This window comes from Heteronotia binoei, chromosome 6 (genome assembly GCF_032191835.1).
Source record: "Heteronotia binoei isolate CCM8104 ecotype False Entrance Well chromosome 6, APGP_CSIRO_Hbin_v1, whole genome shotgun sequence".
In the NCBI taxonomy this organism is placed as follows: Eukaryota; Metazoa; Chordata; class Lepidosauria; order Squamata; family Gekkonidae; genus Heteronotia; species Heteronotia binoei.
This window is the reverse complement of record NC_083228.1, coordinates 38,453,966-38,477,751: the sequence shown is the minus strand read 5'-3', so window position 1 is coordinate 38,477,751 and position 23,786 is coordinate 38,453,966.

Below are 23,786 nucleotides of genomic sequence, written 5' to 3'. Positions count from 1 at the left end.
TCTTGAGCCGGCTGCCTGAACCCAGCTTCCACCGGGATCAAGCTCAGGTTGTGAGCAGAGCTTGGACTGCAGTACTGCAGCTTACCACTCAGCACCATGGGGCTCATTTCACTTTTTTTTAATTTACTAGGTTGTAAATTTGTTCATTTACTAGGTTGTAAATGATGCTCTTTATCTAGAGGGGTGCGTCTTTTCCTATACTCTGCCTGTCACAGGGATGCCAATGCCCCTTTCCAGCTCCATAATTGTCACAGCATGTCTTGCCCATCTGCCCCTCATCCTGCAACAGAGGCATCTGTTACCCCCTGGATCCGCTCAACCATTCTAAATTGGCTAGATTAGGGATGCTCAAACATTCACTGGTTGGGCTTACCAGCTGTTCACTGATTGCAAATAGGGAACTGATACCTCCAGTTGTTTGCTATTTTTCAGATATTTAGACAGTGCAGCGCAGCGCAGTTGGCAGTGTTTCATGAATGCACATTCCCACCGAGCCCAACAGCAGTCTTTCTTTCCCCCTTTCCCTACAGATCAACTGTCACTGCACACTGCTCGGTATTACCAAACACTGAGCAAATCAATCAGACAGACAGTGATTATAAATAAACACCGGATTTTTTAAAAAAAGTCTTACCTTATTTATTTAAGTCCTTGCTGTTGGAAGCCTGTTATTCATGCAGGCACGTTTTTGCCTTAGGGGAGGTCCAGCTCTTCTACTTCCAGGATTTAATGAGCTGGCCCCAGGTAGAAATGATCTTACAGCACAGATGCAAAAGCCCATGCTAGGCATGGACACGAAACCCCTAAAAATCCTCCACTATGGCTCCAGCACAGCGAAGAAGGAGGAGGAGGAGGCTGGTTTTATATTCCACCCTTCATTACCCAATAGAGTCTTGGAATGGCTTACAATCACCTTCCCTCCCTCTCCCTGCAACAGACATTCTGTGAGGTAGGTGGGACTGAGAGAGCTCTGAGAGAAATGTGACTGACCCAAGGTCGCCCAGCTGGCTGCATGTGAGGAATGGGGAATCAAACCTGGTTCTCCAGATTTGAGGCTGCCACTCTTAACCACTACACCAAACTGGCTCTCAGCTATTCAGTAGCCATTGGAGGTAGCTGAGAGATGGACTAATGGATCAGTCATTTGACTCATGGGTGACTAAGGCTGTCATGTCAGATGTGGTATTTTCAACTATGGAATGCATTTGCTGTGAAATTTGCAGCACCTCTAGGCTAGATACTATGAGCTACAATGAGTCTAACCTAGGCATGGTGAATTACACACCCGCACAGCTTTTCTATTTCATCCAGTCTCACAGCTGAAAGACATCTATAGAACCATGACCAGGACTAGCAGGGCTTTTTTGTAGCAGGAACTCCTTTGCATATTAGACCACACACCCCTGATGTAACCAATCCTTCTGGGGCTTACAGTAGTCCCTGTTCTAAGAGCCCTGTAAGATCTTGGAGGATTGGCTACATCAGGGTTGTGTGGCCTAACATGCAAAGGAATTCCTGCTTAAAAAAAAAAGCCCTCTAAATAGCATACTGAAACTGAACCAATTACAGCTTCCATTAGCAAGATGGTCCAGCTAATCTTTCAGTGAGAGATGCTAAGGAGAGAGGCAACCTCTTAATGTGTTCTCTTCCTCCATGGGGTTTATTGCGGAGTTCTTTTATAGTATGCTCAGTTTAGTTTTCTGGTTTCAGCAGAGCTGGGAATAATTCAGTCCCACCCCCAATACACACACCTTTTCAATTCTTTCATTGTCATCTTTTAAATAATTAATAGCTCTCCTGAGCTTTTACTTAATTAATCTCAAAAATACAATTGTTTCATGCCTTGGTTAAATAATCATCTGTGCAGTGAGTTGAGATTTAACAGATTGACTGCCATGAAGCAACGTGTTCCTGGTGAGCTGAGTGAGAGGCTTGTCTAAATCCAGTGGCATCAGCCCTCCACCCTCTGGCTTCTACCTAGCTCTCCTGCAGCTGTTCTGGCTCCTTCTTTTGCTAATCTCAGAAGCAGAGCTTTGCATTGGAGGCTTATAATCGTATTAGTTGTTTTCTTCACAGCTCTCTCTCGAGCTTCTCCCAAAAGACAGGAAGCAACACCACAAGCATTTCCTTGCTGATTCGCCATTGCTCTGGTCTTGGACAGAAAGCCAAGGGATCCTCTTCTTTGCAACTTCTTTATCTCTGATCTCAAAAATTTAAATGTTTAAAATATTGCAGGAAATGAAGGGAGCGAGAGTCAGTATGGTATAATAACATCCAGCTAAGGTCACAGAGACCTGAGTTTCAATCCACATGAAGGGCCTAACCATTCAATATTTTTTCCTGGTCATGCCTGTGGGTCAGGTTGGTAGTTGTGTGCTGGAAATGAATACATCCAGAGCTTTTTTATAGCAGGAACTCCTTTGAAGAAGAAGAAGAAGAAGATATTGGATTTATATCCTGCCTTCCACTCCGAAGAGTCTCAGAGCGGCTCACAATCTCCTTTACCTTCCTCCCCCATAACAGACACCCTGTGAGGTGGGTGGGGCTGGAGAGGGCTCTCACAGCAGCTGCCCTTTCAAGGACAACCTCTGCCAGAGCTATGGCTGACCCAAGGCCATGCTAGCAGGTGCAAGTGGAAGAGTGGGGAATCAAACCCGGTTCTCCCAGATAAGAGTCCACGCACTTAACCACTACACCAAACTGGCTCTCCAATAGGCCCTCTACTAAGAGCCCTGTAAGCTCCAAGAGGATTGGCTACATCAGGGGTGTGTGGCCTAATATGCAAAGGAGTTCTTGGTACAAAAAAAGCCCTGCATATATCCCAGGCTTGTGGGGGCCTAATTTACATAGGACCAGGGTACATGATGATATGGGGGATCCTCCTGTCCCACTATCCTTCTGTTAATTGACCCTGGAACTATTTCAGGTGAAGAAAAAAATATAGGGGGAAAGCTGAAGACCTTACTCCTTGCACTCTGTGGTCATGACACCAGTTGAGTCCCCATATGTCTGAAAATTAAATTCCCAGAAGGGAACACACAATGCATGTCTGGCTGAACATCCTCATGGTGGACCAGGACACAAGAAGGGACCAGTTACACCCTTAAGGGGTGTCAAATGCCTGGGCCCTGGGCGAAAATGGGCTTACCTAGGGCTTTAATCAGGCCCACAGGGCTCTTTTCTCTCCCCTCCTTCTCCACCTCCTGTCCTCACCCTTTGAAGCTCCAAGGCTGCCAAAGTTCCCTGCTCTTCTGCCTTGTCTTTGCTGACTGCAGAGTGGATTTTCCATTAAGGTCTCTGAACCCAGATAGATAGGGCCCAGAGACCTTAATGGAATATCTATTCCACGTTTTCTTTGCAACTTTGTCTGTGCTGCGATGTCTTTCACTGGAGTGGAGATCAGTTTCAATTTTCAGCCTTCCTATAGCCAGCTGAAGCTTATGCTTCCTGGAGTTGTGTCCTTGCAAATAAAGGGTTGATTCTTTGAGCCAGCTTGTCTCTGCTCAGTGGACTTGAGAACTGGTGTGTAGTGAGTAATCTAACCTGGAAACCCACATCCAAAGGGAAATATTACACTGGAGAGCCATTGCCAATCTGAGTAGACCCCGGGAGCAGGAGAGAAGCTTGCAATGCCATTTCATTGTTTTCCCAGGCTCACAGCATTTTACATTTTCAGTTTCTCCTGCGATCCTTGTGCTTTTTCCGGATGCTTTATTTTAAAAATTGCATTGCCAAATCCCACTGTTCCCCACCTTTTCATTTTAAACAAAGTATTGCAAGAGTTTTAAGCATGTTTGCATTTTAAGTTTGAAAATATCTTTAATTGTGTTTGTCTGTGACTGATTTCGCACTAGGCTTGTTCTGGGTGGAGAGCCCTTTTGCTTCCAGCACTTCTCTCCGTTTTTGCACAACTGCCCCAGAGCAGCGAGTTGGCGTGCTGCTTTTCTGCAGCAACCCAGATCGTCTTACAAGTAGTTTCTGCTTGCCATGGAAAAGCGGTGCACCAACTCACAGCTCCAGGGCAGCTTGTGCAAAAACCGAGAGAAGTGCCGGGAGCAAAAGGGCTCTCCACCCGGAACAAACCCTAGTGCAAATCGGTCTGTGTCTCCACTACCTCATATTACATTTTATGACACACATGGCCCAGCTTCACAAAGTCTCATTTGTGTCAGATCTGGTCCTCCTAACAAATGAGTTTGACATCTTTGCTCTAAGACAAAGTTCACTGGGTAACTTTCACAACCAAATCTTACCATCATTTATACCTGTGCTGTATTTTTGTCTTCTCTGCATTCTCTCTTTTCAATATTAGCCTATTCAAGATACAGTACAAAGCATAACAAGGAGAAGGAGGGGGGATGACATTGGTATTGATTTTTCTATGGCTGGAAGGAAGACTAATAGTTTCATAAGTAACATGTTTTTCCTGCTCCATTAATGTCTGCTTGAAAGTCTGCCATTGATTTTAGAAGGCTTTTTTTTTATTAGACTCCTTCATAATGTTTATTCTTGAATCACAACTGCTTCAGAAATAATACTTTATTCATCAAATGAAATCATAGCCAGTATATTGCAGAAAGATGCTCAGAGGGCAAACATCCTGAGGTTCTTTGTGTAGATGAGCCTTCACAGGCTGAAGGAGAATAGTTTCCCCCCCCTCCATTCTCCTGGGAAATGCAAATCAGACAGGTGGGGGGAATTCCTTTCCAACTCCAGATAGCATGATCGGCAGACTCCCTCATCAAATCCATGTTCAATTAGTTCCAAAGCAAATTAACCAGGGCTGTGATCACACACTAAATAATTCACTTTCAATCCACTTTCAATGCACTTTCCAACTGGATGTTACTGTGTGAATTGGCAAAACCCAGTTGGAAAGTACACTGAAAGTGGATTGAAAGTGCATTATTGTGTGTATGTGATCACAGCCTAGTAGGTGCATCTTTCCACTACTACATGTCCTGTCCCTGGTTGTACCAGTTACTGATTCCTGAGAAACAAAGGAAGCACCTAAGAAACAAAGGCAAATTTGGCAAATTAAGTGGGAGCAAAAACAATCCAGAGTGCCCACAAGTGAGGTGTAAGAAAAGAAACTGTCTTCCTGACTGGTCTTGGTACATTTGCTCCTTGGCTGATTTTTTAGACCTGGAATATGGTAGCTTTGTTAAAGTTCTCAGAATCAAGATGCTCATTAGTGCTCATTATTTCAGATTTTTTTCAAATGCAATCATAGCTGCTTCCAAGTGGTGAGAGGGATGCCTTAAACCTTTTCCTTCTTGTAGATTTATGTTAGCTAAAAATCACACCCTTCCTGCAAGGAGACAGGGAGCCTGTGATAAGGAGATGATTACTAAGAACATAAAGGAAGCCATGTTGGATCAGGCCATGGCCCATCCAGTCCAGCACTGTGTGTCACACAGCGGCCAAATAGGTGCCATCAGGAGGTCCATCAATGGGACCTTCCCCTTTTCCCTGTTTTGGCCTTGGATGTTAACAGGGACTCACTCTCCTGAGTGGGTTCCCATTCTAACTGCCTTTCATACTTACCAATTTCTTTCCAAGTCCTAAACAAAATATATTAATTAATTCTAGTTTGTAATGATTATACCTCACATTATTAAGTCACTCTCCTACATTTCCCACTTAACATATTTATTGTCAAACTGGCTTCCAATGCTAGAGAGTCCTCAGGCCACTTTAGCTAGAAAGACAACCTAACTGTCCTGGAATTGGGAGGATGAAGTCCAGGGTAATGAATTCCAAAGTGAGTCATGAATTCTCTAGTGATCCCTATGCCATCACACCATGAATTCTGGGGAACATTTTCCCATTGTAGATCATGCAGTTATGTTAGAGATTGGTGGTAAAGAAATTTAGGAGCATAATCTTAATTTAAGCCTTGGGCTAAACCCAGTGAGTGCTGGCACTTGGCGCCTCCAACCTTGCAAGAGCTGCTTGCTTCTTGAGCTCGTCGTCCCAAATCTCTAGTGTGGGTATTCATTTTTATTTGCCCTGCCCCTTGGCAGCCATTCCTCTACTTTCTCAGATATATATGCTGACTGAGAGTAATATTAGCCTTATGCACAGATGACAGTTTTGGTGATAATGCACAGATGGGGAATGGCATCATTGTAAGCCAAAATGCCCTCAAAATGAGGTTGGGGAATTGACAGGCGGGCACCTGGCTTAAAAAGGATCTTTTAATCTATGTATACAAGATACATGTCCAGAAATTATTGCTTAAATTTACTAAGGACACTAATTAAGTAAAAATAATTAAAATTTATTCCAGAAAAATATAGGCATACATACAAGACAATAAACTCATAAAACACTAATACAGTCCTAAGAAAAATAAAGAGAGATTCAGAAATAACACAAGGATGGACAAACAGGGTGATAATTACCAATCGTAGTCTTCAAGGAAGGCTCCAATGGTGACGAACGAGGACTAGGGGGAGGGGACCCTCAACTGATCAGGAATCGGGGATGTATCTAGACAGCGAAACTGGGGTACTCTAGATGCACACCTGTGAGGAGCTGGGTCACAGGTTATAAAGACTACCTTGAGCCCTCAGGGAATGGGAGGTACAGGGGTGGATGACTGTGGTGAGCTGGTACATGACCTCAAAAAAAGGGGAGGCTCTGCAATGACCATAAGGGCTGGACTTATGCAGTAGCCAATAGCCAGTTAATTGGTGGTCCCTGATTGGATGCTCATAGCTTGTCAATGAGCAGACTTGGCCTTAGTTACCTGATTGGACTTCCAGGTAACAATGGGCCAAGGGGGATGCTCCAGGATGACCATTAAGGGAAAGAATGGGAAAAATTGTTAAGGTGGGGGGTACTTAAATCTATCAAACTTATCTAAAAAGGTGACAATAGATGGCCAAATTGCTACCTAGGTAACACCCGGTCTATATAAAGAAACTTGGCTCTGGGTGAAGATGTTCTTCCTCCTCTTCGAACTTCTATTGGTACCAGTCTTTGTCTTGAGTTCCGTTGGACAAAAGGCTTAGGTGGTCTGGCAGGATCCACGCCTAAGATAAGCTTGATGGCTTTATGCATAGGTGACATCTGGTGAGTACGTGAACCTCCCGCTTCGCTGTTATGGAGTCTAGCACTGCAGGAAGACAGCTGCTGCTGGTGTTAGCCTCCCAAGATGGATTCTATGGTTGAGGCTGGAAACCGCTTGCCTGGACAGTTCCTGGCGGTGCACCTTCTTTCATCACAAGGCCAAGATGGGGATCGCACGGAGTGACTGGAAACTATCTGTTCTCCTGGTTTGCTCTCCTCCAGAGACACAGAGTGCTGCTGTAACGTTGTGGCTGTTAGTACTCATAAGTCCCTTCCAGTTTGGTAGACAAAACCCATGTTCTCCTGGCAGATGTGTGTGAGTTGAGTCTCCAGGCACCCTGGCAACCAAGCGGGTGACTATGATGTTCTGGAATTAGGGGTATTTTTCTCACTTCATACCCTGTTGGTCCTGCATCCAGACTCCAAGGGTCAACTGGATCTTCTGTACAAACCCTTTATGCACATAAATTGTACAAAACTGTAAATACAAATGCAGTTACAGGGCATGTGTAGAGAGTCTACACATGTTTGACAAATACATGCATTTACTTTGTCTAAAGAAACCAAGCAATGTGTGGAGGCTAAATCCAGAGAATATAATCCCACTACCCCCCCCCCCCCTATGTATTATCCCCAGAATTGTTGACTGCACATTGCTTATTAACATCAGGTTGCCAAGAGGTTCCAATGGAAGGACTTTGAGTTGTCTCGATTCAAGAAATATGAAGTTTACATTGGGTATTTTGGCTCATATTTAGGTGTGAACACTAAGTAAAGCATGATCAAATGGCAAATTAACTTTTGCCAAATGTCACATTGTACGCATATACTCAGCAAGATGTCTCCATGTTGTATTTAATATTAGCACAAATGAGAGAGAAAGTCTGAAGATATATATAATACACTCCCCCAATCCAGACATACTGTTAAAGATAAGCTCTGAGATGGGAACTGAGTAAATAATATTTTGCTTTTTAAAAAACCAGGCAAAGGAAAGTAGGATTAAAAAGGGAAAGGGCATTACTCAGTTGGTATGACTCTATAATTACATTATTTGAGTTTAGAAGAATTATAGAAAATAACAGACCAAGTAAATGAAACATTATCTCACCACAAAATTATCTTGGAACCACCATGGCTATGTAAACAGAAACCATGAAGTATCTCCCTATCCTTCTAATGCATACATACCGGGCTATAAAGATAGTGGAAACAGCACGTTTCCAGTTGTATTATTAAGCTGGTTCTACGTAGCATTTAGAGCTTTGCAGTTATTGAGTGCAGAAGACCTTGTAGGGGCACTGAGTACCACAGGTCTCAAACTGAGAGGGAAGTGAGTTTCCCTCATCCTTGCTTGTAGCCCCTCTCCCTATCCTGTTCCTTTGAACCAAGGAATAAGAGCTTAAGACAGATTTCCTTTGTCTTATGAAGGGCGTGGTCCATCCTGGCAGCTAGCCCCTTTGGTATCTCCATCTCTCTGGAATTCTCATGAAATCTATGCAATCCTGTGAGTAGCTGTTGCCACCCACTTTTTCTCACTCATCCCTTCCTTTCACCAAACCCTGATTCAAGGCTACTTTCCAGGTGACTCCAGTCAGCGGGCTGTTTAAAGGCCAGCGCCCGTCAACCAACTGAGCAGCAAGCTTTACTTTACAGATGCTCCATAGTAATAGAGTTGCCAGGTCCAACTCAGGAAATATCTAGGGACTTTGGGGGTGGAGCCAGGAGCAAGGTTGTCACAAGCATAATTGATTGCCAAAGGGAGTTCTGGCCATCACATTTCAATGGACCGCATTCCTTTTAAACGCCTTCCTTCCATTGGAAATAATGGAGGATAGGGGCACCTTCTTTGGGGGCTCATAGAATTGGACCCCCTGATCCAATCTTTTTGAAACTTGGGGGGGGGGTTGAGGAGAAGCACCAGATGATATGCTGAAAATTTGATGCTTTTACTTCAAAAAACAGCCCCCCCCCCAAGAACCCCAGGTAGCCGCAGATTGGCTCTCCATTATAACCTATGCAAATCAATCTCCATAGGGAATAATGGCGTGCCCAGCAGACATTCCCCGTCCTGCTCTCTGATAACTCTGAAGCAGGGGGACAGCCTCCAAACCGGGGGATCCTCTGCCCCCAACTGGGGATTGGTAACCCTATATGTTTAGTTTTCATGTGTAATCACTGTAATCATAACAAATACTTAAATCATGCTGGGGGGAGTTATTTGCAATGTAATTTCAATCTGCAACAGGCCTTTGAATATTGTTTGGAATCTTGCTGAATGCACATGGTCACATGAAGTGGCAGGATGCTGAATCAGACCATTTGTCTAACAAGGTCTGTCCTGTCTCCTCTGACAGGCAATGGATCTCCAAGGAGGGTTGCCAAACTCCAGGTGGTAGCTGGAGATCTCTTGGAATTACAACTGCTCTCCAGGTTACAAAGATCAGTTCCCCTGGAGAAAATGACTGCTTTGGAAGGTGGAATTTATGCCATTGTACCCTGCTGAGGTTGTTCCCTAGGCTGCATCCCAAAATCTTCAGGAATTTCCCAGTCCAGAGCTGGCAACTCTATCTTCATGGTCTTGGGTTAAGGTTTTTAAAATTATTTACTACATGATCATTTTAGCTGGGTATGTCAGGAGTTGAACCTTCATGCAAAGCAGATGGTCTTCTACAGATGGTCTTCCATGGCTGCTCCCCGAACCTTAAGAACATAAGAGAAGCCATGTTGGATCAGGCCAATGGCCCATCCAGTCCAACACTGTGTCAGAGTGTATACACACACACACACACACACACATATATATATATATATATATATATATATATATATATATATATATACACACACACACACACACACTGTGGCTAATAGCCACTGATGGACCTCTGATCCATATTTTTATCTAACCCTCTCTTGAAGCTGTCTATGCTTGTAGCCGCCACCACCTCCTGTGGCAGTGAATTCCACCTTGAAATGCCTTTCCTGAAGCCATAAAAAATATTACTTTTCCTGTCTATTACTGTCAACATCTCAGAAAGCCATGAATTTGGGGAGATCATGCTAATGTATAGAATGGATTCACCAACAGTTGTGAACCCCAGTGCTAGAACAACTTAATGTTCATTCAGTTGATATTCTCTTACCATTGTGAGCTGGAACTCAGAAGATCCAGAATTGGAGGTTGGTACATATGAACATATGAAGCTGCCTTATACTGAATCAGACCTTTGGTCCATCAAAGTCAGTATTGTCTTCTCAGACTGGCAGCGGCTCTCCAGGGTCTCAAGCTGAGGTTTTCCACACCTATTTGCCTGGACCCTTTTTTGGAGATGCCAGGGAATGAACCTAGGAACTTCTGCTTCCCAAGCAGATGCTCTACCACTGAGCCACCGTCCCTCCCCAAGCTAAAGCACTGGGCCATATTATGCATCATTAACTTAAAGCAGGGGCTCTTTCAGCAGAAGGGGGAATGGTGAAAAGACCAAGTGTTTGTCTATGTCTTGTTGCAGGTATTTAAAATCTGAGCATGACCAGGAGTATAAGCCAAGGGGCTCTGGGGTCTTTGTTTATAGCCAACCCAGTGGATGCCAGGACCAGCCCAGACTGGTCCAGGATGTTTCATGCAGCTTCTGCTTTTTCTTTGTTTCTTCACACTGTTTTATTTGTTCCAATTTATTTAAATTGCTTTAGAATTTTCTGTAAGCCATTTTGGGTCGCCATTTGAGAGAAAAGTGAGATGAAAAGACACTAAATAAATAATGAATCTGGCAGATCTAGAGCACAGAAGTGGCATGACGGTATGTTTGTTAATTGCTGGGTTTTATTACTATGTCTCCTGATGGCCGTATCTGCAAAAGCAGTAACAAAGTTATGTAAAGTAACTGGAGAGTTTCTTTTTTTGCGACATTGCCGATTCATTTATGGCTGAAGATGCTGCAGCTGCTGTTGAGAACTATGATTGCAGGCTGCAATTGGCTATGATTTCAAGTTGCTTGAAGTCTAATATCTCCAGATGGGGATGTCTAGCAAAACCAAGTAGCTAATGATTTGCCTGAAGTAATACAGCATATGTAATTAAGCAGCAAAAGTGCTAATTGCACCAGATATCTCAGTTAAATGTGTCAAGCCCATTCTAGCCAGCCTTTTTGGAGGGCAAGTGTGTACCTATTAGTGTCGGAAATGCTGGAGGGGTGTTCATTTATGAATGCATACACATGAAGCTGCATTAACTGAGTCAGAATGTTTGTCTTATCAAGGACAGCATTGTCTATTCTGACTTTCATCAGTCATTTAGGGCCTTAGGTAGAAGTCTCCATCCTTCTCTGGTACAGATCTTTCACATCACCTGTGGCACAACGTGCCTGCTCTGGTCTGCAGGCCCTATTCCGCCCTGCTCTCCTAGGGGTTCCCAACTCCCTGGACAGGCTTTTACTTCTCTCTAGGGTAGCTCGCTGCCACTACCTGATTATTGTAGGGATTTCCCACTGGAAAGATCAGGACTCCTTCCTTCCATGCCAAGAGGCCTTGCCTCAGTGTCTCCCACTGCCCACTGCCCACTGCCTGGTCACCATGGCAGTGGGCATGGTTACTGCCTTCAGTGCCCTTGGAGGAATAGCCATTTGCCAACTGCCAGCCTTCCCCCATGGCTCCCCTCTTTAGATAGCATGTTTGAGATGCTAGAGGTCTATGTTCAAGATGGTGGAAGTTCGAGATGATGGAGGTCTAGAGAACTGCTCTCAGTATCAACAGTTATAAAGTATTTATTTAAAATAATATCTTTACAAGCATACTTTTAGTACAGCACCATACTGAGCAAGGAATAGAAAAGAAATGGCTAAAAACACAAATCCTCTGTCCCTTTCTCTATATATATGCCCTATCAAATGATAAAATATAGAACAGACTCTTTAGCTTTGAGAAGTTCTAACTCTCTACAAAGTCACCATTACCTTGAAGCTCCTTTCAGTTCTCCAGATGAGCACATGTTCAAAATGGCTGCCTGTTCTAGAACAGAAGTCTGTGTGGGCTCCTGGTCACAGCACCAAAGGAAAAAAGAGCACCTTCCTCTTGCAAGGAGATTTTATCATCTCTGGTACTCCACCCACTTGACCCCAGTCAGCCCAGGTCAAGGAAGCCTTTCCTGTGTCTCCAAAAAGTTCCTTCCTCAAGCCTCTCTAGAATTCGACACCCTCAACTCTCTGTTCCTTGCGTGAAGGGGAGGAGAGAAGGGGGAAGTTGACCATCTCTTATATCTAGACACATTAGCATTTGTATGAAGGTGGGCTGAGGTACAAGTGAACTGACTCCCCTTTCTGCCTACAGAAAAAAACTGGTATGCCAGTCTCCAGGAGACAAAAAAAGAAGCATATCTTCACACCACCCACTGCCTGATCCTTTTAACTGGAGATGCTGGAGATTGAACCAATGTCTTCTTGCATGCAACCCAGATGCTTTACCACTGAAACACAGCCCCATTCTTTCTTTTTAAAGGTGTCCATTATATGTCAGAGTACATCAATTCTTAGGTAACTGTTAACAGACACAACAAAGTAACTTTGCATGGTTCAAGTGTCCAAAAGACTAGGAACACATTGCATTGATGTTATGTACATATGATACCATTGTGCAAATACTACTGTGTGTTGATAATGCTAACCATTCCACTCATTTGCTATGTCAATTCTCCCATAATGCCTTTTGTGCTCAAGCACTCTAAGCCGAGTGTAAAACACATGTTCCTGTCCAATCTAAATGGTGCACTTTAATTAGGCATGGGTGTCCTTGGAAAGTTTAAAAGTAAATACCTATAGTGCTTTTAAATAGATATGTGCCCAATTATGTCCCTGTTGCTTCCATATAGCAGCAGCAGCAGAAGCAGAAGACTGTAGATTTATACCCCGTCCTTCTCTCTGAATCAGAGCAGCTTACAATCTCCTTTATCTTCTTCCCCCACAATTGATGCCCTGTGACATAGATGGGGCTGAGAGAGCCCTGACAGAAGCTGCCCTTTCAAGGACAACTCTGGTGAGAGGTATGGTTAACCCAAGGCCATTCCAGCAGCTGCAAGTGGAGGAGTGGGGAATCAAACCCGGTTCTCCCAGATAAGAGTCTGCACTCTTAACCACTGCACCAAACTAGAATGAAGACACATGGCGCTAGGTTTGGGTTAAAATAAGAACTTCATGGAATAGCTGGTTAAAAATCATTTTGCTGCTCCGCCTTGGTTCAACCATCTTCTGTATTTTGCTTTGCTCATTACCCTTTGCACACCTGCTGGTGAGCTGTAGACAGCTCTGCAGCAGCAGCAGCCTCTTCAGCTTGGAAGTCACCAAGGCAAACCATCTATATAGGATTTTCCCATAGCAAGTCCTCTTTACTGGAGAGCTGTATCTGAATAAGCTGTCCTTTCCTAGACTGATGCCTTGGAGTTCTCATCACTGTATCCATAAACTACAGCTTGAGTAGCAGCAGCAAACCCCCCTCCCCCCCCAAAAAAAAAAATCTCCTTCAGTGTTTCAAAAATTCCTGATCAAATCCCTAAAAAGTGAACCAGTTAGTCTTGATCTGCTGTAGAGAATCAGGTGACAGCCCGATTGGCACAGCTGGGGAAGGCTACCTTGTATTAGCACACCCTGATTAGTCCCTCTGGGATATACAAGTCCTTGAAATGCTAGTTTGGTTCTGTTTGTGTTAATTCATGCCCTGCTTCTTCCAAGATGGAGGAGACAAGTTTGCCTCACCCAGGGCTTTTTTTTTGGAGCAAGAATTCATTTGCATTTTAGGCCACACACCCCTGATGTAGCCAATCCACCAAGAGCTTACAGAGCTCTCTTAGTACAGAGCCTACTATAAGCTCTTGGGGGACAGGCTACATCAGGGGTGTGTGGCCTAATATTCAAAGGAGTTCCTGCTACAAAAAAAAAGCTCTGGCCTCACCCACATCTTGCAGGTGAAGGAGATCTTTGCCTCATGTTGGCATTTGATCCTTAACAGCCACTGAGATCTTTATGTTTTCTGTCTACTGAAGAACTTCATATTTTCTGTCTACTGCATCTTGCCACTGGGTTCTTCATGGCACTGATTACCCAACCGTTTGGGGGTTTTTTGCATTGATCCACCCAAATCTTGTCTTTCTGACATAGATCCTGAACTGCTGGTTCTTCTGTTAGGTACTGGAAAGCTGTCCCGGAATGGTCTGTGTATGGAATTAGCTATAGATGCCAACATGCCATATGACCGGGAGTTATAACCGACATCTGCCATTTGCTAAACCTGATGAAAGACAAGGAAAAATCAACAATGGAGAATCCAGGCACAAACCAGTTCAGCCCCATGGGATTCAAATTCCTAATTGCACATTAGAGTTAATGTTCCCTTAATTAAGCCAGCTTTCAGTAAGGAAGTAATTATGGTTTAATGTCACTCACAACCATTATCTTGAAGTGTTTTTAATGGCCTAGGTCTGCTAGGTCTCTTTCTTACTTTGGACAATGTCCAATTTATTTTTTTTAAAACAAATGCAAAGTTTATATGGGAGGAAAGGCAGCATAGTACAGCTCAATCTCATCAGATCTTGGAAGCTAAGCAGGATCAGTACTTGAAAGGGAGACCACCAAGGAAGGCTCTGCAGGGGAAAGCAATGACAAACCACCTCTGCTTCTCACTTGCCTTGAAAGCCCCTTGCTGGGGTCTCCATGGGTGTTTTCACACAAGAGACTTGGCCCAATCTAGCCATGCCTCCCATTCAAATGGAATCTACACAATCACATGAGCACGTCTGCCCTCCAAGCCTCATCCATTCTCACCCATTTCCATACGCCTCCTATGTGGATTAAAAAGCCACCTGGATCTTTCCAGTAGCTTCCCCTGAATCCTATTCAGGTCACATATTCACCAGCTGTCTGATCACGATGGCACAACTCATAAGTGGAAGAGCAGTGTGATCGCCCCAAGTTGTTTCCAGCAAGTTCCGGGTTTGTTTTCTCCTCCCTCTGAGGAGTGCTTGTGCGCTTCTCTGCTTGAGCGCACACACCTGAGGACTTTTTTTAAAAAAAACAACCCGTTCTGCAGCAGGTCCATGGTTGAGGCACACTGCTGCTGGGATCCTGCCGCTTCAATGGGGACTGTCTGATCCCTCTGAAACAGACCTAACTGAAGCAGTTTATTTCAGGATGAGCTGATATTGGGTCAATTTCCCAGTGTGAAAGCACCCCATAACTCAGTTGCAGCTTGACGACACATTCATACATACATAAAGTTCACAGGTTTTGATAATAACAACCTAGTTGTATAGGCATATTAGAATGTTTGCCAAGGGGAAAGTTCTTCTTTAAAAGAAGCAAGTTGTTCACAAGTGAATTTCCATCTTTAGTTGACTGACACCAGGCTTTATCCAAGCTTTAATGACAGATCTTTCATTATACCCGATGTCAAATCAGACATTTGATGAAGAGTCCTATAGTAAGTAATGAGTCAGCAAAGTGACATGCTAACTCTGGGTTAGAGAATGTCCTAAAATACATTCCAGAGGGTCTAGTGCAAACTGTACTGGTAGCTGCCACAAAGCGGAAATGGATAAAAACTGGAAACAAGTTCCCATTTTTACCTGAGGTGATTCTTCTTCCTAGTGATTACAGTCATCATAATCACCACCTCCTGTCCTCTAGCTATTTTTAACCTCACGCTGATCTGAAAGAGCAAAGACAACCTTTACTAGTGCATTTCTGTATGGATAGATGGCATGTGCCCACTGAAGTTACACCTCCAGGTGCATGCTATACATGTACACACATTCATTACACTGACACATCAGATTGTCATGACTAATAGCATGGACCGAATGCAGCTAGTTTGCCATTGGCATATTTTAACTTGCAGGGAGAAATTCTGTTTCAAATGTCACTATTTGTGTAGTTGTTAATACACAGATTGAAGCGAGCAAGTCTTTGCCAGCTTTCTAGTTCAAGGCAGCTGTCTGTTGCCTCTTGGGTTTGCTTACTGTAACTGTTTCAAATAAAAATGTTAATAAACAGCTGGCTTGGCATTGAATGACATTGCCATTTTGGTTCCACAGAATGTCACACAAGGAATGGGTGAAGGGATCACTTTTATCCTTCACCAGCTCTTGCTGGTAGCAAATGATGCAAGTTTTTCACGAGATTGGAAAGTCCTTCAAAAGACCAGAAAAGCTCATTTGTTAAGGCACATCTATCCTCCTCCCGCTTCTTGTAGATTGTGAATGGATCAAATATATTTCATTCCATAAATGATGTCCTTCATATCCATCATGTCTTTGTTCAGACCAAAACCCATCTCCAGCTATTTTAAAAGGTTAAAAATACATTCACACTGGCACAGCTTTTTTTGGTACATCGAAGGAGATCAAAGCAACAACAACAAAAGTATATTTTTCTGCCTCATATGGCAATAACTCCATTCTTCAGAAGCTGTATGCACAGAAGGGAGAGGGGCTGGGCAGGTGAAGCGTCTACTTCCATCGCAGGGCTGATGCAGAGGAAGAATGACAAGTCAAACTTTCTCCCTTTTATTAGGGCTAGATTAACAATTAGGCCAACTAGGCACCGGCCTATGGGCCCCCACACTTTAAGGGGCTCCAGGTCGGCTCCCCCCCTGGTTTTCCCCTTGCTAGCAGCCCTTCCAGCCTGCACACACAGCCAGCAACTGAGTTGCTCTTTGCCTGACTTGCCTGGTGTGGCTGCTGCTGGCTTCATTGCCAAGTTTTCTTCTCTCTGCCTCTACCCCAAAGTTTGTCAAAGGGGCTTTTGAGAAGGTGCCTGCAGGCTGCAGTGCGGGCTGAGGGCAGCGGGGTAGGCGCTCCAATTCTGAGATAATTTGCCAGGGGAGCCCCAAGATTTTGGCTGTCTAGGGGCTTCCACAGGGTTTAATTTGGCACTGCTTTTTCTTAAAAGCCCAACAGTCTCTTTGCCTTGTGGAATCCAATTACTCTAAGGCTGCTCATGAGGTAATGCATCACAACTGAAGAGGAACTGGACAAGGAAAAGGCAGTTATTGGTTTAAAAATAACCAGCCAAATCTTTGAGTGCATTGCAATTCCAGGAAGGTAAATTAACTACACCTACCTAAAGTTAAACATTCTATTAACTGTAAGAGATATTTTGCAAAAAAAAAAAGTTAAATGATGTCTGGGAAGGCCATATTTTCCACTACCCTAGCCCTCCCGGAACTGCTTTGAGCTGATTCTTCCAGAAGAGTGAAGCTGGATAATCAAAATGGTTTCATTCTATATTTTTACTTCCAATGCATTTCAAATGAAGAGATGATTTATCATCGGTCTTTCCTAAATGTTAGTTCTACCCCACCCAAATCACCAGCTGGCTTAGGTTTGGTTAGCCTAAACTGCAGTAGCCACTGAGTGCTTAATTATTCCGTATCTATCGTCATTGATGGAGAGATTTTACTTATTTCATTTTTATTCTTGAGGTCTACTTAGCAAATGCTGAAGTTCAGCGCAGTAAGAATAGGAAGGGTGGAGCATTTTACTTCTACCCGGAGACTGACAGTTGTCATTATCATCGGGGAAGGGAGGGACTATTTATCAAATACAAGACAGATCATTTAGGGTGCAGTCCTCAACCCATTCTGCAGCAGTTTAGGGTGGCAACTAACACTGATGTAAGATGCATTGGTGTAATTCTGGCATGAAATAAACCTGGAACCAGCATGGCTGTATCAGCACAGGGGTCAGAAACTGTCAAGGGGTATTTTGGGTGAGAAATGGGATTTAGCATTTCTCCACCCAGACTCTGCCTCTGACAACAGCATAAACATTACCACTGAATTCTATTGTTGTGCAAAACAACTGTGTCCCTGGCTGGGTATCACAACACACACACAGAGGGCTTTTTTTTTTAGCCAGAACACACAGGAATGCAGTTCTGGCTGGCTTGGCATCAGGGGGTGTGGCTTAATATGCATATGAGTTCCTGCTGAGCTTTTTCTGTAGAAAAAGCCCTGTGCGAAACAATAGTGCTGTCAGGGGGTGTGGCCTTAATATGCAAGTGAGCTCCTGCTGGGCTTTTTCTGCAAAAAAAAAAGCCCTGCACACACAGCTTCAGGCCTTGACTAAATGAGTAGAGTGGTAGAGGCAAGGAAGCCCTTCATTCTCAGTCCATTACCAATCCCATACTGAGCCTGAAATACAACCGACTGCCGCAGTGATTGGTGTGCATCTACCTGCTCTGCTACGATGTTGCTGACTCTTTTCCGCTAGCCTAGTTCCTTCAGCACTGCTTAAGAATCAGTTGTTTGAGCAACACTTTTGTACCCATCATAGGCATGAAGACAGCTGTACTTGTGATGCTGTTGCCAAAGGCTCGAGACCTTTGCTAGAATGACGGAGTTGGTAAACACATTAGGCCAGCTTGCATTTAGAATTCCATTCCTGCTGCTGTTCACTTTGGACTCTAGGGCTGCTGCTATGTTCTGAGCTCCTTGTGGAGGGGCCTTTTTTTAACATGTCTTTTTTGTTTTAGTGAACATAGAATGCTAACTAGATACAGCAGCATTGTGCCAGTGTCAGAGACATGCCAGGGTCACAGTGCTTAGGATACGGCTGTCTTCCTGCTTTCAAAGAATGCACTTATTTGATGCCTAGTTTACTCTTGTTTGCTAGAGTTTAGCTTTGCTTTTTTGGGGGGGAGGGGGTTAAACAAAATAAATGCATTCAAGTCATATCTAAAAGTTTCCTAGTAAAGCTTTCAGTATAACAACAACCTGGTGTGGTTTTTTTTTAAAAGCGATGCATGGTGTGCTGAGGCATAAATTTGTCTGGGATAAAGAGCTGTCATCACTTCTTTGTGAAGGACATTTTAAATCACTCCATTTATTTGAGGTAGCAGCTTTAATATCAGAGTGACAGACGAATACCAACATTAAATGTAAACAAAGAGAAGTGTTTAAAAGGCAATGTTAAGTATGTGGGCTTTCTCCCCTTTCTGAGAGCCAGTTTGGTGTAGCAGTTAAGACTCTAATCAAGAGAACTGGGTTTGATTCCCCATTCCTCCACATGCAGCCAGCTGGATGAACTTGGGTCAGTTACGGTTCTTTCAGAGCTGTTCTCCCAAGAGCAGTTCTCTCAAAGCTCTCTCAGCCCCATCTACCTCACAGGGTGTCTATTATAAGACGGAGATTGTAAGCCACTCTGAGACTCCAAGTGAAAAGCAGGGCATAAATTCAACTCTTCTTCTTCCTCTTCCTCCAGGAAAGAATAAACTATTCATCCATTTAAAAAAAACCCTAGAACTGGAAAAGACCCAATAGAATATCCCAATATGTTTCATTTAAATCCCCCTTAGCAAGTACTGGTCCAGGTTCCTTTTTGCTAACTTCCAAAGGGAAGTATTTTCACACCTTGTTCTCCATCTGAACTGTTATGCTATTATTTGGAACGGCATTCTAATGCTTAACTTGATCTACTGCAATGTCCTTTCCTCCAGGCCAAATAAATGTTGTTCCTGATTCACAACAGGGCAGGGTAGACCACCACTGTCACTAGACATCTTCTTTGCCCATCCTTTCCTCAGCACTCTTATCGCTTGACCCCTTGACATGTAAGCTTTTTCTCCCTGGTTCCTTTTGGAGTGGGTTGACTGGAGAAGAATCTGAGTGACTGTATCACAAGGAAAAGCAAAGATGGTACTTCCCCCAGGAGAGGTTTTCCAACCTCTCTGGGGCTCCAGTTCCATCAGCTGGTCTCCAACTAGACAAGCAATGGGAGAACAGGAAGAAGAGAGAACTGGAAGCCTATTGTGAGAAGAGGCTGAGTACATGCAAATGAACAGGAATGGAGGTCACTCGTGTTCTGGACACGATTACACTCTCTTTGAAGGAACTGAGCCATAGTTCGGGAGTGCTGCTGGACCCAGCCCTACTGCTGGATAAGCAGGTGATGGCTGTGACCAGGAGTGTCTTGTACCAATTTTGATTGATTAGCCAGCTTTGGGCCTTCCTGGGCAGAAACGATCTGCCCACTGCTCTGCATACCCTGTTAATATCTAGAGTAAAAAAGGTAAAGGTAATCCCCTGTGCAACCACCAGTCATTTCTGACTCTTGGGTGACGTCGCATCGCAACGTTTTCACAGCAGATTTTTTTACAGGGTGGTTTGCCATTGCCTTCCCCAGTCATCTACACTTTACTCCCAGCAAGCTGGGTACTCATTTTACCAACCTTAGAAGGATGGAAGGCTAAATCCATTTTTAGCCGGCTACCTGGACCCAGTTTCCGCTTGGACTGCAGTACTGCAGCTTACCACTCTGTGCCACGGGACTCCTAATATCTAGAGTAGATTATTGCATTATTCTCTACATGTGGCTGCCCTTGAAAAGTGTTGGAAAACTTCAATTGATCCAGAATGCTGCAGCCAGGATGTTTACTCGAGTGGGTCATAGGTCACGCCAGTCTTAGCCCATCTATACAGCTCCCAATTTGTTTCTGGGTTGAATTCAATGTGCTGATGTTGATCTTTAAAGCCTTATGTAGTCTGAGGCCAGCATACCTTAAGCACCACCTATTCCCATATGAACCTATCTGATCACTCCAGCCTTCTTCTGAAGCCCTTGCCCTCATGAGGTTAAGCAGGTGGCAACCTAAGAGACAGCCTTTGCAGTTGGTACACCAAGACTGTGGAACTCCCTCCCTAGGGATATTCATCTGTCTTCCACTGGCAGGTGAAGGCTTTTTTGTTTCTTCTGGCATTCCCCCAGTAATCCCCCCCCCTTCTACCCTGCTTTTTAATTGATGTTTTTGTGTATCTGTGCATGTTTTTTCAAACTTATTTTATGATGTGTTTTTATACTATCTGTTATTAGTTGATGACTGCCTTGGTGACCCTGACTGGGTTAAAAGGCGGGAAATCTTGTAAATTAACAAGCTACCAGGGTTGGGTCTTCATCCAGCTGCATTTGTCAGTCTACATTTGTTTTAAACCCATGTCTTCCCAATTTTAGTTTTACAGAGAGAAAAGTGTGTGTATCCTCATCCAATGTGGGGTATATTGGACTGGCTGGTGAGAGTTTTCCAGAGACACAAGAAAACATAAGAAGAATACTGCTGCCACTATGATTTTGAAAGTTTTGTTGTGTGACACCTATCAACAGGAACTTTGTGACCATTAAATGATCTGGCTTGCAACTGATATTTCAAATTTGGTGTCAGCCATGTTGACAGTTAGAAGGTGGATTGAAAAAACAAGTTATTGTTGAAAAGATATTTGGCAATCTCAAATAGGAAACATTCAGGCGTAGTACTATGTCCACCAGAAAGGAAAGACAAATATTCAGCTGCTCTAGCAAAAACAAGCAACCCTATAATGTGTGTGTATATGAAAATCTTATCATGAGAAGGCAACTGGGTGCAAACCTAGCAATCAGCAACACTTAATTCAAATGCCTCTCCTTGTTATTTGCATCAGTGATTTGCCATTAAATATAGGGCTGTCTTTGCTGGAGGAACATAACAGAATAACACCAGAATGAACAAACAGGAAAAAGATGGTAAAGAGCTGTATATTTTCCAGAGCTGACTTTTAAAAAACTTTCATTGCTCTTGGTTTTGATATGTCACAATTTTTCAGGAGCCTCACATTAGATGCTGTAAGTATCGCTGTTGTTGCTTGGTTGCTTCTCACCAAATCAGTTCATTGATGGAGGAGACAGGAATCTTTTAGTTTGCTTTAAGAATAATACTAGTTGGTTGTGATATCACAATGCTGTCTGGAAGCCCTGAGTGTAACCCAAAAAGTATACAGAACACCTTGGCTCAAACACTGAAGTGGACGTGTAGCTTGGGACCATAAAAATATGTTATATCTGAAAGCAGAATCCAGGAAGATATCAGAAGTCAGGTCACAATCTCCAAGAGAATGCTGAGAGGATCATGGCTTTTAAAAAGAAAATGTGCAACTGTGCAGTGGTGCATGTCTGTAATTTCTGTATAGTGCATTTTCTTTGTGAGTCCATACATATATTAGAGCTGCAACCCACGACATTTACAGTATAGTCCTAAGAAGAGTTAGATCCTTGAAAGCCCATTGACCACTGTCAGAAGCCTATGTATAATGGGAGAAAATCCTCAGCACTGGGAGTTTGACTGTAATATGTATAATGGGAGAAAATCCTCAGCACTGAGAGTTTGACTGTAATAATGCAGAAGACTTGAGTTTTTGAACTGCACGGATGTTCTTAAGGAACTGCACATGTTGTGACTGGTGACACATAAAAATGTCATGGAAAAGAAGACAGATGAGAAAAAGGGCTGACTCTTCATCATAAACTGGACAGGATGAAGGGTGTTTACATCTTCATGACTTAGCACATCCATTAGAGCCACCACGAATGGCTACCCTGGGGATAATTTATTATGTATATACAGCTAGGGAACATCTGCTATAGGGCACTGAGAGAACAGTCCTTGCCCTTATGTGGGCCTAAGAATTGTTGCATTGGGTATTAATAATAATTAAGTACTGGCAAGCAATACTCCCTCTAAGCTGTAGAGTTTTGTAAGCAAAAATTCTACTTCATGAGCTACTGGAATTAATGAAGAAGATATTGGATTTATATCCCACCCTCCACTCTGAAGAGTTTCAGAGCGGCTCACAATCTCCTTTACCTTCCTCCCCCACAACAGACACCCTGTGAGGTGGGTGGGGCTGGAGAGGGCTCTCACAGCAGCTGTCCTTTCAAGGACAACCTCTGCCAGAGCTATGGCTGACCCAAGGCCATGCCAGCAGGTGCAAGTGGAGGAGTGGGGAATCAAACCCAGTTCTCCCAGATAAGAGTCCGCACACTTAACCACTACACCAAATTGGCTCTAATGCTGTGAGCTACTGCATAAATTAGTTTGCTGTGGGCCATTTTCACTGAGTTAAGTCAAAAATGTGTGAGCTGGAGGTTCAAAAATAGTGAGCTAGTTCACACTAACTCAGGTTAAAGGAAACACTGCTGGCAAGTCACAACCAAGTCTTGGCAACCCTCTCATAAGGTTTTCAAGGCAAGAGATGAGCAGATACGGTTCTTCGTTGCCTTCCTCTGCATAGCAGCCCAGGTCTTCCATGGTGGTCTCCATCAGAGCACTAGCCATAGCCAACTCTGCATAGTTTCCAAGCTCTGACAAGCTTCAGCTACTCTTGGCTATTAAGGTTGCTCATTGAGTATTACCTATATTTAATGCTACCTGTGTACGTCAGCTACAGGTCTTGTAGCTTTGAAGCTTTGTAGCTTCTCTTCTCTTCAAAACCTTCCATGCTCTTGGGACAGTCAGCATTGTTAGGGCTGATTCAAGGTATTTTGTCGTCCCAAGCAAGGCATATCCATCATTTCCTGGGCCCATAAATTTCTAGATGGGTCCAAACCAAGCCCCTGTCACAATGCTGAAGGGTCTTCTCTTTTGATGTGTAACCAATAGTGAGGCAGGCCCAGGAAGTGATGCCAGTCTTCTCCCATACCTTTGATGTGCACTGGTGCCTTCCTCATTGTATCACCCCAAAAAATACCTTGAGTAACTTCATCAGAGAATGGAGAAGCCTTGACCACTGATCTAGATCTTTTCCTTCAGATGTGTTTATACCTACCAAGAAATATGGTGTCCCAGAATTGTCCATTTGTATTTTCTGCCAGCCCATGATTTCCATCTTTTACAAACTCTAAATCTGAAAGAATGAAAAAG